Source organism: Cebus imitator, unplaced genomic scaffold (genome assembly GCF_001604975.1).
Source record: "Cebus imitator isolate Cc_AM_T3 unplaced genomic scaffold, Cebus_imitator-1.0 Scaffold131, whole genome shotgun sequence".
In the NCBI taxonomy this organism is placed as follows: domain Eukaryota; kingdom Metazoa; phylum Chordata; class Mammalia; order Primates; family Cebidae; genus Cebus; species Cebus imitator.
Window position 1 is genome coordinate 543,089 of NW_016107446.1, and position 19,779 is coordinate 562,867.

At 40.6% G+C, this 19,779-nt stretch overlaps 1 long non-coding RNA gene across 1 annotated transcript; it reads right to left on the reverse strand.

The window, feature by feature from the left end:
* Positions 1-5,286: 5,286 nt before the first annotated feature.
* On the reverse strand, positions 5,287-14,047 carry LOC108312967. The gene is made up of 2 exons (XR_001828867.1): positions 13,971-14,047; positions 5,287-5,811 (listed from the first exon to the last, which is right to left on the reverse strand). It is a non-coding gene; the product is annotated as an uncharacterized LOC108312967 (long non-coding RNA).
* Positions 14,048-19,779: the final 5,732 nt, after the last annotated feature.

Sequence of the window (19,779 nt, forward strand, 5' to 3'; positions counted from 1 at the left end):
TTATTTATTTATTTTTTTGGTAACCAGCACAGCTTTAATTACAAGTAATTGTTCTCCAAATCAGGCTGCTCATAAGTCCTGCATTCTAGGCAGTGATTATGCATCAATATCCTAATCTATCACTTTCATTATTTTAGTCATTTAGGTGTGTAACTTTGTATTAAATTCAGACAACAAACTCTGCAGTTCCCACTGTTACTTGCTGTCAACGTATGCCTTTTTAAAGCACAATAGGGTTGGTTGGTTTAGATTTACATTCATTTACTTTTACTTAGGAAAATAATAGTATATTATTGTGGGGTTTGCTGACTTCTAGGTAAATACGGTGGCATTAGATGTACAGGGAGCTGGGTTTGTTCCTAGTTAATCAGGAATTGTAGTAGGTGTCTCTATAGAAATGCATTTGTTACTGTAGCGTAATGAGCTGGAGTTGGCAGAAATCCCCTGCAGAAATCTCCTAGTGAAGTAATAGGAGCCTATTCCTTACCTCATTCATACATTTCCTCTCTCTCAAGTTAGACATTAGAAATGTCGCCTAGATTACTGAACTCCAGTACACTGTTTACTCTCTACTTGGGATTTGTATATCTGAGTACATTTCAAAACAAAACTCGAAAGCCTTCCCAGGACATCTGATGGGAATACATTAGATCCACCTTGTCCTTGTGGATGACACCACTGTTTTGTCTCTATGCATGCAGGCAGGTATTCTTTATTTCCTACGAAATATGTTTCCTTCAATGCAAGATAAATGGTGATGAGCTTTGTCCCTTTCTCAGTTGCTTTTTGGCGTGATGGTCTAATTGCTATACCAAAGAGTTTTAAATGAAAAAAATTGAATTGCAAATTCTATCCATACTTATAAAAAATAAAACAATATAATTATATTTTTGGTAATCACTTATTCAGTTGAATAACACTCATAAAGCACACACACACAACCACAAATGTTTTAAACTACGCAAATATAAAATTTTGTGGAGGAGAGGTTATTTACAATGTTAGAAAACAATGCTGTTGCCAGAAAAATTTTCTTGGGGTTGCAAAGTAGGTCAGATAATGGAAAATACATTACCTGATGACAAACTATGCTTTATGCATTTCCAACCCTATTTAAAATTAGAAATTTTGAAAAAAATTTACATTTAAAACTAATAATTTTCTTTATTTTTTACTAAGCTTCCTTGTTAGATGCACATAATATAGATTTCAACTAGCTCAGAATTAGATTGCTTTGTCTACCCTATTCTATCTTTCTTTTCCAGGTTAAGTTTTTTATTGGCATCGTGGGAATTTTGCCTAAGCACAAAACTGCCAATAATTTCGCAACATTTATTGAGGGACTTCTGCGATTATAGATATTCAGTAAGTATAGGACTCATGATGAAAAGAGAAAAAAAACAATAAGAAGAAGATCATGATGATAAAGGATATAGTCCTGTCCTCCTGCAGGAGTTAACAATCCACACAATAACACATGCACGCACAATAACACACACACAAGCATGCAGAGCACTTGCTCCAGATAAGAACACGAATATAATAAAATTGGAAAACTGAGATTTTACAAGCCAAAGGCCCTCTGGAGGTGGAAGGACCAGATTTACACTGAGGTTAATTTGGAGAGTTTCTAGAAACACCACAAAATGAATAACATAGATTGTCATCAGATAAAGAAGCCCCAAGTTTGATTAAATGTTTTTGATTTCATAAACGTTATTTAACCAATGCTTACCAGTACTAGAGTTTTTACTTAAATGAAAACCTTAGAAAGTTGTTTGGGCATGAGGTGGAACAGACTCCGAATGAATGACGAGTAAAGTTCCCAGGCCAGAATGAACAAACCTACAGCAAAAGGAAGCTGAGATTGGTGAGAAGACACAGTGTCTGTCTGAACTAGTGAAAAACAAGCCCAGAAGTTCCAGGAGAAGAGGGAATGGAGGAGGGAGAAACTTAAAAGCAGGCAGAATTGCTCTGACAGGCCATAGGGCACTAAGGGTCTCACTGGGATTTTCACATTGGATTTCTCTCACTTTCTGTATCTTCTTGCTTATGTCACTAAATCCAGTCACCCAACCCAAAGATTATTAAAAAGGAGACATAGGAAACTATTAATAATATGTGTTTAGCCTCTGCCTACAGAACCTGAAAGCACATCAATTTAGTGAAAAATAAGCAGTTATCTGATGTATTTGGGGGTGGGGAATCAAGCACTTATTTACATTTTTAATTTCCCTTCCCCTATTAGTGAATGTTAGTATGTTGTCTAAAACTACAGTAAACCAGGGATGATCCTGCCCTTGAACACGTAGAGAGCCGTTAAGGGAAACAGCACCTCAGTTATGGAAGTGGGAAGCACTCACCCTGTTTCCAATTATTTACGTGAACCAGAAGCTGGACATGACCATATTCCAAACTGATGTGCTTTTACATATAGCTTTTCTGTCACTGGTGTTGCACATAGTGGGTACTAAGTAAATGATTTTGAATTAAAGAGGTTAATTTGCCTCTTTTCAATATGATTTGTACCATATAAAAAAAAAAAAAAAAAAAACTCCAGCAACACATCCATGAACCAAGAGAGTTAATGCGCGAGAGCTTTACCTTTCAAGGCTCACAGAGAGCCAAGGCAGAGGTTTTGATTGCACGGGCAGCCCCAGATCAGCCCTTAGCTGGACTAAACACACTTCTAGATATTGTATTTGCTGCTATTTCGTTGTAAGCGATAGGACGTCCCTTTGGTAAAAATTAAAGAATTATAAGCAAAACAATAGATATTGTTAGGACTGTGAGAATCTAATTTACAAGTACCCATTTAATGTTTTCAACTATAAAATTCAGATATCCACATTTTTTTTATCGTGGCCATGCAAAATTGTGTGGAAGGAGAGATGATTTACAATGTCAGAAAACAATGCTGTTGCTGAGAAATTTTCTTAGAGTTTCAAGATAGGTCAGATAATATTTTGGCCATGAAACAAACAGCACGAGTAAGGCCTGATGGAGATGAAGCAGTTGAAATAACTGTCACACCGAACATAAATGAAAAGGATCCATCCTGCATATACAGCTCCAGTGCTTTCAGTGAAATGAGGGTTTCACTACCTTTGCCAGATACCGGAAAGTTTTACACTAATAGAGCCCAGGGACAGCGTGGCAGTGAATCAGAAGAATCAGGGAATGGAGGAATCCAGCGGATTTCGGGAAGAAAATTCAAGGGGAACTGTGGTGCTGTAAAAGGCATGCTGTCTTTCTGAAGAGGTGTTGTTTCGATCATTTCATAGGTAAAGGCTGCTTTCAGTGTGGAATTCAACACACCAAGATGGTTTTTATGGACGAGGAGCAGCCACAAGAAGGGAAGGGGCAGATCTGTGGCCCAAGCCACAGCCTTTGCAGTGGGACTAATCCCCATCTTCCATGTGTACTGTGTGTGACACAAGCTTCCCGGGCAGGGCACTGGCCAAGCCCCTGTTCCACCGGAGGGGACTGTAGCTTTGCTTCACCCTCCCTCCCTGCTTAATCGCTGGTTCAAATGACAATCCACCCCAGGCAAGCGATGCTCACGCAGAGAATAAGACAGCCAGGCCAAGATCAAATTTTTCTGAAAGTTTTCTTTTTTCTACATCATCTTAACCTTCGTTTTTAAATAAATGGACTTGCAAATAGACCTAACTTCAAAGATCTCATTGGTCGGCTTTCACTGTTTATGTAACCGGGCAGGGGACCATTCAAGATATTATTCTTATTTTTTTTAATCTTCTCTTTCTATCTTTTCAATAGCATCTGGACGATCTTTCCATTCTTGTCTGGTGATAATGAAATCATTAAAAAACATACCAGAACCCTTTTTGCTTATCTCTGTGCCATTTGGAACATATGTGAATAAATTGAACACCACTTGCTCATTGGTTTTCTTTTTTACCCCCCTTCCCTTGTTTTTAAAAGCCCTGTTTGAAATCAGTCATTAAAAGAGCCGGCATCTGAGTTACGTCTGATGCTGGGAGGTACGCCTCAACGTCGTCCACATGGCCTTGATCTAGACAGCGAGCCACAATCTACCCAGCACATTTTTGTGGCTTAAGTGACCTGGAATCTAGGGCTTTTCTTTGTTGAAGATTTTCTTTAGGTTTCAAGTTGATTTTACACCAATAATGGTCATTCCAGCTTGAGCATTGCACAAATAGTTCATAGATGACCATGGAGAATCCAGCTATGCTGTTGGGACTAGCAGCTAGACTCTCTTAGAGGGCTTGACTTAGATCAAAGAGCATCTTTCCCTTTCTTGGAAACCACATTGCCAGCCTTTTCCAGCCAAGGGCCTGCTTGTGTTAAGTGAGAAGAGAGAGACTCCGACTCATCCCCAAAGAGGCCCCCCTGGAAGAGATGCAAAAGATTTTTCCAGAAGGAGTTTGCTCAAAAGCATAAAAGGTTCAGCCTCCAGCTTATCACTCAAAAAAGTTTTTAAAGCCTTTTTAAGGAAACAATTTTAACCCAGCTGCACTTATCGATCAGTGATTTGATTTTGCTTTGTTAGGAGGGACTCGTAATCTGCTCTTAAATGTGTTTTGTTCCTGGCCTTCTTTGATAGCAAGTTCTGCCTAAGGCTACTTCTCAAAACTGGTCACTGGAGCTTTTAAGTCTGTGTGAATAACTAGAATAATTTTAATCTGGACCTTTATTTATTCCTCACGCCCTACCCACTCTTGTACACAGCAGAAAATGTTAGGGGGCCATAAGACTTTTTTTTTTTTAATCAAATTCTGCCAAACCTAAAACCTATAAAAAGGAATCATTTGTCCTTTAAAAAAGAGAGAAAGAGCAAGGGAGCAAACTCTATTTACAAAGTCAGAGGGAGTCAATCTGATTTTATATTCTCAAGTACATTCAGTAAGTCTTAAAAATAATGCACGTTCTCAAGTCTTGTCTCTGTTTGGTATCAGCCACAATTAAAATATAAATTCTAGAAATATTCTGAATCATTGCAGAACATACACTTTTTGCAACAGATAGGTTTTATAGAAGCTTTTTTTCTTATAACTTTCAAAGGTTGTAATCATGCCTTTCATGACATTGTGAACTATAATTTTGTCTTCCTAAGCTACCATGAAAGAGTGGTCGTTTTATTATTATAGTATACACTAAAACAGAACCTATGCTCCTCATTTAATCACTTCTGATATTTCTCAAGCTAATGGGAACCAAAACCACTTATAAGATATCTGTCCGTTGATTTTCTTAATGAAATGCACACTTTTTTTATAATGTAAACATATGCATACACATGTGTGAACTTTACAAGTTTATTTAGCAAGAAACCAAATATGTGAGGAAAGCAGACTTTTCAAGTGGCACTTTAATTGTCGTTCACGCATGTTCTACAGATCATTACTGAATGTTTACAGGTCCTGCCTGGAATGACTTTACACCAAAGAAGAGGGTAACATATCCTCATTGTTTATAAAAATGACAGCTCCTAATGGACCATATTAGCTTTAACACAAACTATTAAATCTCCTTCATTACATTTTTCTGTGTTCTGTTTCGGCATCTCGTTAGCTCTGAGAAGTGGGTGCAAACTCCTAGGGAAATGTGAGCACACATTGAGACGATTAGAGATCATGGTTATTAGATAAGCCTCGGGAGGATGTTTTTCTTGGGTTGCTCACAAGCATTTTGAAAGAGTCGTGTTCCAGGTTTGAGGTCCCATGTTTCTTCCTCTTAAACTATGAGCAGCTGTAGCACATGACCTACTTCTGTAGGGCCCTGTAATGATTTCCTTCCTTCGGAGGCTTCAGGAGTCCTCCTTCTGCCCTGTGAAAAAAAGGGACAAATATTTTAATCCAAGCAAAATGCTGAAGCAGGTTTTGTTGGTTTCAGGGAAGAAACTCAATACAGCTCCAGCGCTGAGTGTAGGCCTCAAATTGGAACCATCTGGGCCGCAGAAGGGCTTAGAGGCGTTTGGGGAAGGCAGAGACGGTCTTGCCTAGGGCCGCAACCCATACACCTGCAGAGATGGCCGACGTCTGGGCAGACCCTGGGCTCACCCAGGAACTGGAGCCGCTCCCAAAGCCCCCACTGCCTGGCACTGCAGTTGGGAACACCACATAAGAAAAGGTGACAATTGCTCAGGGGTTGACTTCCTACATGAATATTCCTCATATTCATGTAGGAAAGCCTCATGATTCTTTGGAACGTATTTGACACAACTCAGACATAATTTCCTAACTTTTGCTTTTTAGCAGTCAGGGAGGAAAGTCTTCAGGAAACCAAAGGTGGGTATACACAATAATTTTAGAGTTATCCTTAGAACTAGGGAAAGAAAAAGGCTTTTACAAAGCAATGCATGCCTGTTTGGAATTCTCCACGTTCTTTTTTTGTTTAAAGGGTTATTATTATTGTTGACTAAAGTTTTCCTTTCCAACTAAGTGAAAGTGCTTTTCAAGCATTTTCTAATCTCTAAACATAGAAGACTAGGCTAGCTACTGGAAGGTTATTTTAAATAAAGTATTTTTAAAAATTTTACGTTGCAAACTTCCCATGGGTGAGGGATGAGAGTATCAACCCATTTCCAAATGTAAAGGACAAGGACTTTTGCTTAAAGATTAGAAATCGTATCATGTGATTTTAAAACCAGTGCAGAATGTTTTCTGGAAAGAAAATGGAACATAAAGAACAGATAGAAATTGTACAAAAGTTGTGCATTTAATATTTTCCAAATATTGGTTGATGAGAAATATATCATTTTCAACCTGGCTTTTAAATTATTTGCTGTTGTTAGAAGCGCAATGTGGCCAAGATAGAGTCCTAAATAATATGACCAAACTTGACATCCTGAGGTGGGAAGCCCCACGACAATCTCAACACCAAGGTCAGAGGATGATTTATCAAGAAAGGATCACTCCCTGGAAAAGGTGGCAATTCAGAAAAAATAGACGTGCTTGAAATTTTAGCTTAGATAAATTCCTAGAAGTATAAATCTGTCTGCTTTCTTCTAACTAATCTTTTTCAATTAGCCAGTGGACCACAATTTTTTGCTTATTGTAAGTACATTTATTCATTTATTATAATTAACTCTATTGACTGATGGAAATTATACATATGATTACAAATTGTATGATGAAAATGTTTAGTATTTTTTAAAATTAAGAATGGTCAGCAAGAATACATTTTTTAAAAAATTCCTGAATGGAAAACAAGTCCAAAAAATAGTATTTGGACTGAAGGCTCACAGAATGTCTCTCATTTTTGCAAAGTTCTAAGGATATATCTGTTGCAAGGTTTCCCAGCACACCGTTAGGGGAGACATGACTGTACAGTGTTTCGGTTCTGAGCTGTTCTCACATGCACACTTCATCACAAGCCAACTGGGAGGGGTGCGGGAGGGTTGTGTGTGCCGGGCTTACTTTTTTCCCCCGTTCCAAATTTATACGCATGAATCTAAATTTTTAACCAAATCGTTGTTCTCTTTCCTCTTGAGGCTGCTTCACACTCCTGCCTACGCACCCAGCTGCACCCAGATAGCTCTTCCTCCCTCCCCACACTGACAGCCTGCACCGCTGCTCAGCTACAGGGTGAGACTTAATGGAGCTGAGCAGAGCACTTCCTAGCATGCTTCCTGTCGAGCAGTCAGCCAAGACTGGGAAAGGCCCACCACCAAACTCCAGGAGTCAGGTGAAAATCAGAGGGCCAGCCCGCTGCGGGGGCAGCCTCCAGAAAGCATCTTGCTGTCATTTAAAGGTATTAGTCCGATACCTTTAGGAAGGCTTTAGGTTTCTCTAGAACACAGGTGCTGTCTCGTTCATATAGCTCTGTGAGAATACCCATATTCAGTATCTGGGCTAAGGTGACCTACCAACTCCTTTGAGTTGCGAATTTCTGAGAAGCATCAGTGCTGAGCCTCAGAAAAGCAAGAAATTCTGTGGTGTGTCTTCACATGTATTTTTATTTTTACTTTATTATTATTGTGATTATTTTTTAGAGACAGCACCTTGCTCTGTTGCCCAGGCTGGAGTCCAGTGACAATATCCTAGCTCACTGCATCCTCAAACTCCTGGGCCCAAGCAATTCTCCCGTCTCAGCCTCCTGAGTAACTAGGACTATAGGTGTACCACCATGCCCGGCTAATTTTTCATTATTATAGAGATGGGAATCTCATTATGTTGGCCAGGTTGGCCTTGAATGCCTGGTCCCAAGCGATCCTCCTGCCTTGGCCTCCAAAAGTGCTGAGGCTACAGGCATGAGCCACTGCACCCAGCCTTCCTGAGTATTTTTAAATACAGGGTTTCATATCTTTACTATTGCCCCCAAATTAAACCAATGATTATAACAATCGCACACCAACTAAAGCCATTGTTCTGATGGTTTTATTTGAAAAGCACCATTCTCTACAAATGGAAGCTAATCAATAAGAAGTACACATATATTTGAGAGAAAAGCCCACCCCGTCCTCAGGAAAAGCAATCCAGAGAAAGTGGGCAATTTCAGATTGATTTATGAACTTGGAAATTACTTCTGATTTTTTTTTAAATTTTTTCTATGGCCAAACTGGTCAGAAGGTGATGAAGACTGACTTCCCAGCCTTTTGCTGCCAAATCTTAACTGCCTGAAAACTTACAGAAATGCTTGATTAAAACTAGAATAAAAATCTCCAGTTGCCTTCAGCACACCACAGCACAAGGGTGGGAAAAACAGTGCCAGGTTGCAGTTTAAGTATAGTTACTTGGCGCCTGCTGAAAGTACTGCTCCCTTCCTGTTTAATAATTAATTCAACTTTAAAGCCCCAAGGATCTGGACTCAGCACCAGCTTCACAAAGCAGTACAGAAACAAAATGCTTCCAGAACTGGAGGGGGCATAGAGGAAGAAAGAATCTAACATTTCAAGAAACATCACCACATGGGGCCAGCAAGCAGGAGGTGGGGTTTGGTGGTGGAAAGATCCAGGGTGGAGAAATTCAAAATAAAATAAATATACACAAAAGCAAGGTTATTCACGGCCACTGGCACCAGGACTGGGAGCCGCACAGCAAGCCGGAAGTCATCCATTTGGGAGGCAGGCTGGGTGCCCGCAGGCTAGCGGGGCCGAGAGGGTAATGGGCTCAGTCTCTGGAAAAGGAGACCCAGCCTTGCTCTTCAGCAGTGGCCTCTGCTCATTAGTCAGAGCATCGTGCTGGAAAAGGCATCCAAGGTGGGCAGTCATCCCTGCCTTCGCGCTCCTCTCCCTCCACCCTACCCCACCTGCACAATTTACCCCTCAGGGGTAGGGCCGGAGAATGCCCGATGTGAGGGCGAAAACCAAGCAAGTTCCCAGGCTTAAATATTCATTAACAGAAGTTAACACCCAGCATAGCAGTAGAGAAATGCAAAAATGTGTCCCCCCTCCAGTGGGGCACCTGCAATGTGCTTTGTGATTTTTCTAAGTCGTTTGCTTTCTCTAAGCTGGTGAGTCCAGCCAGAAAAGTGACGCACTGTAGATGCTAAAAACAGGCAGAAGCTGCTTAAAAGCTCATCAAATCTCTTACCACACACAAGATAGGAGGACGAATGTTTCCAGAATGACTGCAGCAGACCCACCTCCAACCGCACAATCCAGTGTGAAACCACATCGACTGTTCTTCTGCACTCCAGGAATCCCAAGTATCCCAAAGCATTGCCAAGAGATGGTTTCACCAGAAATGAACAGATTAATTAAACAAAACCAAGGCCCAAGAGGCCAAAGGAAAGAGGAAAGCTATTTAAACCGAAATTGTATTTACCTTTTGCTTATTTTTATTATTATAAAGAGTCATGGGATAGAACACTCACACATATCCCCTGAGATTACAGTTGGGTATTTTGAAATAGACATTCACATAATTAAATGGTTGAATTGAACAAATAATGACCTGAATATTTTCCGTAATCCTTAAAAATGGATGCTTTTAATACTCTGCGATTGTTAAAACTGTATGGATTTTCTTTATATTTTACTTTATACATACATTAGCTATAAAACATTTGAAGTACATTTCCTTTATAAGTTTCCTTCCATTGCAGATTGATGGTGCTACTTTAAAAATGTAGCAGCTGTCTTTTAAAAACAGGATTTTGTATTCCTCTTGACTGAGTTCTTAGAACTATGCCAAACTCAAGTTTGAAACTAGTTTCCAGTTATTAAACAATTTCAAAACCAGAAGGTCAATATGTTTTTCTCAATTTTTGAGGTAGTGAATGTCTGCTGCTGTTTTTTATTTTTCAGTTTCAAGTTTGGTTTCAAGTGCATGCCCCTGCTTTCTTACAAAGCTTATGGTCCTAGACAGTGAATCCTTCCTCACAGTAACATATTCCTTTGTGATGAGAATAATTATCTATCAGTGTATCTTTAAAAAAATTTTTGAGTATTTCTATAAAACAGTGTGTTGTCATGGAAACAGCACTGGACTATGAGCCAAGCCAGCCCCTGGGCTGGTCCAGCGCTAGTACACACTGGCAAGTTACAAATCCAAGGACACACCCCCGGGTGTCATTATGCAGTGCTGCTGAAGGAGGAGTTCTCGGAGGAGCTTCTCCCCGTGCACTGTGTCTGCAGGGAACCCTGTTTCAGGGATGGGAAGGGAAGGCTCACGCACACACAGCCCACTCTAAATCAGTCCAGACTGTGGTAAGTGCTGAAATAGAACCATGAATTAAATGGATCAGAAGATTTATAAGGCCTGCCCAGGTGTCCAGATCTCCAATTCCATGTGAATCATGGATTCACCAGCTGGGTTATGCCCAGTCACTGGCCTCACTCACTCAATGCTCACTGTGTCCTGCTCACTCCTATCCAGCCTGGGCTTCTTCATACAATCCATGGGGAATTTGGAAGATTAGATAACTTGGAATATACCCATGGATATAGATGTGCTCTAAAAAAGAGAAAAGGTGTGAAAATCAACTCTGGGGTAATCAGGGCATGTGTAGGTCAAGTGTATTCTATTCAAGGTTTACCCACACAAGGCTAAAATATTGTGTCAGAAGTTAGCAGATAAAACAGGAATATGAAGAAAATGTCACAACTTTTTTTCTACCTTTTTGTGATCCTCTTCATGATTTGAAATATTTTGTACTAATTGTCTAGTGTGGGCCCTATAGGCTGATGGGACTGGGGTCCTCACATCAGTCTTCTCATCTGAAAAATGGGGATTTTAACCTCAGAAGTTTGCCTTGATAATTATCTGAATTAATGTATGTAAATATCTTAGTGGAATACAAACAATTTACCAAGTTGATATCAGCCATTATTATTGAGTTCAGAGAGCTGTTTTTGTTGTTGTTGTTGAGATAGAGTCTCCCTCTGTTGGCCAGGCTGGAGTGCAGTGTCACAATCTCAGCTCACCACAACCTTTGTCTCCTGGGCTCAAGCAATTCTCCTCCTTCAGTCGCCCGAGTAGCTGGGATTACAGGCATGTGGCACCATACCCAGCTAATTTTTGTATTTTTAGTAGAGACAGGGTTTCACCATGTTGGCCACGCTGGTCTCGAACTGCTGATCTCAGGTGATCCTCTCGCCTTGGCCTCCCAAAGTGCTGGGTGGGATTACAGGAATGAGCCACTGTGCCCAGCATAGGAGAGCTATGTTTAAGCAAAGAGCTAGTGACTAATAATACATAACTAGCATTCCCATACTGATTTTTTTTTCTTGCCTCTGTATGGGTTTGCTAGGGCTGCCATGACAAAGTGCCACAGGCTGAGTGGCTTAAAAAACCGAGATTGATTTCCTCACGATTCTGGAGGCTGCAAGTCAGAGATGAAGGTGTGGGCAGGGTTGACTTCCTCTGAGGCCCCTTTCCTTGGCTTGTAGATTCCACCTTCTCCCTGTGTCCTCACATGGTCTTCTCTCTGTGCATGTCTGTGCCCTAATCTCCTCTTTTTATAAGGACATCAGTCACATTGGATTAGGGGCCACCCCAATGACAAGCTTTAACCTTAGTTAGCTTGCTAAAGAACGCATCCCCAGATACCACCACATTCTGAAGTACTAGGGGTTAGGACTTCAACGTGGGAATTTGGTGAAATACAATTCAGCTCACAACAGCCTCCACATCAGTAGAAGCATGGCCTTATTCAAATGTTTGAAAGTAACAGAAGTTCAGATTAAAATAACAGAAGTTCACTGGTATATAAATGAAAGGGATCAACCTGGAGGACATTATTAAGTGAAATAAGCCAGGCATCGAAAGACAAATATTGCATATCTCATTCATAACTGGAATCTGAAAAAGTTACCTTAATAGAAATAGAGAGTAGAATAGTGGTTATCAGAGCCTGGAGAGGGGAGGGGTAAGAGGTTGATCAATAGATACAGAGTTGCAGTTAGGAAGGAAGAATAAATTGTGGTGTTCTATTACGTGGTAGGATGACTATAGCAAAGAGCAATGTTCTGTACATTTCAAGATGTCAAGAAGAGAACATTTTGAATGTTATCACTCCAAAAAAAGTGATAAATGTTTGAAGTGACGAATATAGTAATTATCCTGACTTAATCATTTATACAATGTATACATGCATTGAAACATCACACTGTATCTCATAAATATGTTCACTTATTATGTCAATTATACATAAAAATTAATTTCAAAAGAAAAAGTAAGGGGAAGCAGGCTCCATCCAGACCCTTGAATACTTTCACTGAGATGAAGCCACATGCTCTGTGACTATTCCCTGGTAAAGAACAGACACCCACAGTCTGGAGACAAGTTCAAATCAAGCAGAAGTGAGGGTTATTATAACACCAGTGGGACTGATCAGCGTAAGATACTTGTTGACTCAACTCACAAAGCTTGAATAACATAAACCAACAGAAATCTGCTTGAACCTAGGATCACCCAGGCCAGAGAGGAGGCTGACAAGTTGCCTTGGTCCTTAGGTGACTTGACCTAGCACTGAACTCTGTGACCTATCAATGTATGAAAAGACAGAAGGAATGTTCTACACATGCAGCTCCACACCATGCCTCCATGAGTTTGGTGACAGATGGAGCTGCCCTTTCCCACTGCCTTCTCTGGGAACCTCCTGTTAAACGCCTAGTCCATAGCTGCCTTTTTGCACCAAGGCTATGTCACCCCTGCCCTTGTGCCAGAGCAGATTGAGTTAAATATTTAACTCATTTCTATTTTAAAATGTGTTAACTCAATAAGTTTAGACGCATATTCATGATCCTTTCAAATATTTTCTCTTTGGGCCTGATTCAGACTCTCATTTTGGGATTTGCTAAATATGTCAGCCCAAGGAAGGTATTTGAGCAGAATATTTTCATTACATATTGGTCACCACATTGCTTGAGCATGAAGCTTTCAAAGAAAATTAAAGTGAAAGAAAAAAAAAAAGATCTAGTATTGGTTATTAACTCCACCTCACGGTGACTTCTCTTCAGGGGCAATTAAATAGCAGCTCTGGGCTGTTAGGTTTAGTGGATTTACTTGTAGGTGGCACACTCTTCTTCAAGGACAACCGCCATTCAGATATGCTTTGATTTTATCTGATGACACTGAGGCTGCCTCTGCAAAACGAGATTTTTCTTTAAAGTTGTAGATGTGACCACATCCATGTGCTCTGACCTCTCTTCTTTAAGAACCAAGTTTTGCATTACCAGGTAAATGTCCTTTCAGTGGAATTTTCATGGAACACTGGGGACATCCTGTGGTCAGCTCAGTTTAAGGCAGCCAGTCTTTTCAGCAACAATCTCAGGGAATAAAGAAATAAACATCCCACATAAATCCTGGTTTATTTTTTCAAGACCAAGAAGATAAAAGAAAAGGAAGAAAACAAATACCTTCTTGTTGCTAATAATTTTTGCAATATAAACCTCTCTTTTTTTGAACCAAACAGCTTTTCAGTGAACGTGGATGGAGCAATTATTTTTGTTAAGGAGAGATATTTTCCTGAAACAACATACAGCTTCATCAGAATAGAGGAAGAGCACCATGACATCAGGCGTTGCTCTGCGATCATACCTGGTTCTCACCATCTGCTGTTATAAATTCTCTGTGTCTTGGCTCAACTTCTGGTCCTCATAGGAGACAGCCGTCTGCAAAAAAGCACACAGCATGGCTAAAAGGGAAAACAGTGGGTATTTTGGCAGTTTTACACCACAGATAGTGCACCAGTGACACTAAATGGAAGTCATTTAGTTGTAAACGTGATATTACATTTGATGGTTTCCCTTGGCAAAGCACTGAGCTGCCCATGTTGAACAGAGGTAAAGAAATGGAACTTGGGGAGCAAAGCCAGTCATCAGAGTAGCAGACCAAAGGGGCTTGTAAAAGCATTTGTCTGTCATTTAGAATCATAACTCAGCTCAACACACACAGTACCAGGAACAACCAGCTCAGTTTCAGCAGTGGAGAGCAGGCAATGGAGTTTATGTTGCTCTTCTGTTTATTAAAGACGGATGGGAGCACTTGACAGAAAAATCAAACTTCTGGTCGTGGCTCATTAATCCCTGTTGTATCTGTCAGGGGTATGTGTTTGGAGTTCCAACAAGCCTCTAGAAGGAAGAACGCTGCTGAGCTTTGGTATTTTCTCCAATTTTGAATGGAAAGAGATGCCAGTCACCTAGAAGGAGGCATAGAATACAAAGTTATTTTTAACTCACCTATTTTAGTGGTCATTAAATATAAGTGAATTGGTTTAAGATAAAAATGATTATGGTTAATAATTTTGTTGCCGATTTTTGTCATAGGGCTTTATTTAGGAGAAGCAGCAAGGTAAAGACAAATGTGGAATAAAGCCGGTTATTATGGCTGTTTTAGGAAAAGCTCAGCTTTTGGAGCTAGATCTTCGGGGGAACCTGTGCAGACTCTTTGTGTGTTCCTGTGGTCATTGAAGTGCAGCTTTCTATTAAATTGTCTCTGACCTCCTCTGCCAGAGATGGAGATAAGACCCTGGTTCACCCAGACTGTTTACATCAACCCAGAAGACAGGAGCAGCGCTATTCCAGTCCCTCTGTCAGAAACAATGGTCCTTTGTGAGAAGATGTATGTTTCCAAGCCTCCACTCTGTGCTGGCTGCACCAGCACAGCTGATCAAGACTACAGGACCAGGAGAAATGCGGGTTTTCCTGCTGAGTCAGGGCTTGGGCTGTGAGACCCACATTTCTGAATCCCCCAAAGCCTTGGGTTTCTCCTGTGTAAAAGGTGCATATGGACACTCATTTAGCACATATCTCAGAGGATTTCTTAAGGATTATATGAGATAATGCACATAAGTCCCTTAAAACATAGGTGGAAGCACTTGTAAACATTGTTCTTGGGGTTGCCATTAGTAATATCACCATTTCCATCATCAGAGACAGAGTTGTTTGCTCTAGGTTGCGATCGTCCACACACTATCCCCAACCCGTTTGTCGGGAGTATGTGGGAAGGACTAGGGGAGGTTGGAGAAGGGTCCTGCCGGCTCAGCTTATCCCACTGGTTGGGGCAATGACTGAATTAATACTTTTGAACTCCGTTCTGGGCTAGGTGCTGTGAATGATACAGCGAGTTTTAAATGTCATCTCTGCACTCAATAAACTTAATTCTAATCCATTTTAGTGGGTACAGAAAATTCTCTGCGCAGGCAATCTTAGGTCAATAGCTTTCAAGTAAAGTAGGTGAATCCCCTAAAGGAAGACAAGCGCTGAGTGGAGTGAGAATTCAGGAGGACGCAGGGAATCAAACCAAGCACCGGCTACACATTTGGGTTCACCCCTGGAAGCTAAGGATTAGCTGGAGTCATGCCTCTGAGGGCTTCCAACAGGGTCCAGGCCCTCCTTGCCTATTCCTGGTTCTTTTCAAATTTGTTTAGAAACACACACACACAGTTGGCCAGGTACAGTGGCTCACGCCTGTAATCCCAGCACTTTAGGAGACTGAGGTGGGTGGATCACGAGGTCAAGAGATCCAGACCATCCTGGCTGACATGGTGAAACTCCATCTCTACTGAGAATACAAAAATTAACTGGGTGTGGTGGTATGCATCTGTAGTCCCAGCTACTTGGAGGGTTGAGGCAGGAGAATCACTTGAACCCAGGAGGCAGAGGCTGCTGTGAGCCAAGATCGTACCACTGCACTCCAGCCTGGCAACAGAGCAAAACTCCAACAACAAAAAAGGAAAGAAAGAAAAAAGAAAGAAGAAAGAAAAAGAAAGAAAGAAAGAAGAAAGAAAGAAGAAGAAAGAANAAAAAAAAGAGAAAGAAAGAAAGAAAGAAAGAAAGAAAGAAAGAAAGAAAGAAAGAAAGAAAGAAAGAAAGAAAGAAAGAAAAGAAAGAAAGGAAGAAAAGAAAGGAAGAAAAAAAAAAGAAACACACATGGTGGGTCCCTTCCTTTGCCTAATATTCTCTACCAATGGAGAACTGAGGCCAAATCACCAGAGCACAGAGCCAGTCTGAGATAGAAGTCAGAAGCTCCGATAGCCTCTCCCATTGTGGTCTTTTCTCCATCCATGACCTAAACTCCAAGTAAATCCTTCTAGAAATAACTTCTGAGTGCCCACAATGATGTGTATAAACCACGACACCAGAAGTGGGGAAAGATACCCAGATAGCATGGCTTCTCCATCAGGGAGCCTACATTCCTGCAAAAAGCTGAGGGTACACAAATGAGTCTGATGTAAGACAGGACATTGTTAGGCAATGTACGTGAAGAACCAGCAAAACAGGACAGGGTTCAGAGCAGGAGAGAGCACTTCTCTTGAGACCAGTCAGGAAAGCTGTCTGAATTAAGGGATTCTGCTTTAGCTGGACCTTGGAAGACAGTAAAGAGCTGGACGTGTGACAGAAATGTCTACCAGAGGGCATCCAAGTGGAGGACCCAGCACAGCAGAGGCTTGCACCACAGCATTGTGTGTTAATGCAAGAAGGAATATTAGGAAACCTACAAAATATCCGCTGGAAATCTCTGCTTAGTAAAGACGAATATATATACATATATATGTATATTTCGAGGAAAGCTTTGTTTATCTTGTCCTGCTAATCTTGTCGGAAATATTTATTCCACGTGAAAAGGTAAATCCAAATTTGGGGATCTCATTGACCCTGTGGGTTTTATTTCTGTTATAACTCAAGCCTGCTTACCCCTCCCTCTCCCACTGTGCCAGAGCCCGGGAACCTGAGGACTGTGAGAGCAGCAGCCTCCTAAAGGAGCATCTCGGCTGTGAGCCGTATTTTCAATTTTTATTTGCGTTTCTTATTTGCCCACAGCCTGATTTCTTTTAGGCTTGACATAATTTGCATGATTGAGTTAATCCAAGTGTGAAATGCAGTAGGGACCCAATTCAATGGATGGTCAGAAAGGCAGCATTATTAGGACATAAAAGAGATGGGGCAGGGTGCTGCCCCCGCAACTCCAGGTGCAAACAGACTACCACGGGGGACTTGCGGTGATCCGCAGGGCAGGACACTGCTCCAAAAGAATGAACTGCGTGTACTCGGCACAGGAGATGCATTCTTCAAGGTCCTTCTCACAAAATATTTATCAGGCCAGGCGCTATATTTGAGATCAGCAAACAGACGCACTCCATGCGGCATCAAAATCTCTCAGCCTAACTCCTCTAGCACCCCTTGAAAAAAAAAAAAGAAATAGTTGCACATATGTATTAAATATATATGTACTTTTTATTTTAAAATAATTTTAGACTTACAGAAAGGTAGTACTGAGAATCCCCATAGACTCCTCTCCCACCTTCCCATAATGTGAACATCTTACCATACTATGGTAGATTTGTCAAAACATATAAATTAAAACAATTCAGTACTGTTAACCAAACTGCAGACCTCATTCAAATCTCCCCAGTTTTTTCACTGTCACTTTATTCATTTTGAGATATATGTCACCCTACTCATTTTGGTAATTATCTTTAATCAACAGATAAAGTCATTATTGATTTCATTTTGCAACCTGCTGGCCTTGCTTGACCTCTGGGCTCATCAGGGTGCAAAACACGCTCCCCACACAGCCAAGTGAAGCCTCACAGCCCCCGTGTGCACTCCACATCCTTGCTGGGATCTCTGGGGAGAACAGGCTTTCTGCTCAGCCATTCCTGGAGCATTGAGAAGGCACGAAAGCCAGCTCCAGGGAGCAGCTGTAAATTCACTGGCAATCAGCAGCTTCTGGCCGTGGAGTGCCAGCTGTCCTCAGAGATCTTCACAGCAAAAGAAAGACCTCCAAGGGTGGCATGAGGACATCACAGAGGGGGCATTTGGTGAGGATTTTACCAAGCAATGGCTCTGGCCTTTTTCTTTTTTATTTTTAATTCCTTTAACAGTAATAATGTAATCTCTTAGGTCTGCTTAGTAATTGTTCCAAATAATTCCACTATTTTTGGTAAAATTTTGTTTAAAAATTTTATGTCAATGTTACTAAAACTTTATCTTAGAATTCGTGTTTAATAATCTTTAGGTATTGTTAGCTATAAAACATATCTTAATTGTATCAAGAAATAAATGACATAGGATGTTTCATTCATTTTAAAGTCATAATTTAGAAAAAAGAGTATTTTGTGGAACAATTTGCTTTAACGTAATATATTGTCTCATTGTTGAAGACTGCATGTATGTTAAAACACAGTACAACAATTGCACATTACTATGTCAAATATACTAGAATACCTTTTTATTCCTTGACACAGAGAAATCTTGCGTGTTGCCCTTCAAACAGCTTTATTTTTTATAATTTTTGCTTTTTTTGTTTCTCAATGACAAAACTTGGGAGAAAGTTCATAATGATATTTGTTAAAACTTTACAACTAACACATTGAGAGTATGGTTTTACATTTTAAATTCCCCATAAGTAATAAGCCACACTGGGCACATTTAATCTTTTTCACACTGAATTTGGAAATGCTAGTGACATGGCTGTGTGTAGATCAATGTAGACAGCTTAAGAGGAATTTGCAGACATTTCCATTTTTATGGTCCTTAACTACTTTACAACATCAATGTCCTTCGTGCCTATGTCTCTAGCCAAATGGACAAATATAAGTTTAAACTTCACAATATGTAACTAAGAAGTGAAGTAAGTTAAACCCGCACACTGGTGCAAACCACCCAGCGGTGGGGTATGTCTCGTCATCAGCACATCCATGCTACCCAAAGCTTCTCCAGACATACTCACTAGGTAACTATTGGAGGGCTCACAAATCTTTTAAGGGAAAAAAATATTCCAAGAGTTATTTTATCTTTGAATTTGCTGAACAATGTGGCATTCAAATTCTAGATTGGGAGGAGGCCCACACAGGGACCTTTGGACACCAGGGAAGAAGGAAGGGAAGAAAGTGGAACAGGAGAGACACAGACTGGACGTGTAATCCCTCGCTGCTGATACTCTCTCTTTGATTTCATCACTTTTGACTCCCTTCACTCCTGTGGTTCTTGTATCTGCACATCCTTGCCCTCTAAATTTACAAAGGTTTTCTACCAAAACTTTCTGACGGATCACTCCAGGTGGGGGAAGACAGGTGGCCAGGTGGGGTGGAAAAGAGAACAGAGCAAAACTGATGTACTCAAGGAAAAAATCATACTATAGTCTCTATTCCAGAAAGAAAAGTATAGTCCACTTAATCTGGTGAGGCTAAGGCTAGAAAACATGTGGGACTCTGGATATGGAAGATTATTATCCCTTGTGATACATATAATGCTAAAACAATAAGCAAGGTTACAGTTTGGCACTTTTTTTTTTTTTTCATTTTCTCCAAGGGAAGCCTGGATTCTTATCTCAGTTCTGTGTTCCTGTTTCCAAAGATACAAATGAATAGTTTAATTTCCACGTCTCACTGTGATCAAATTGT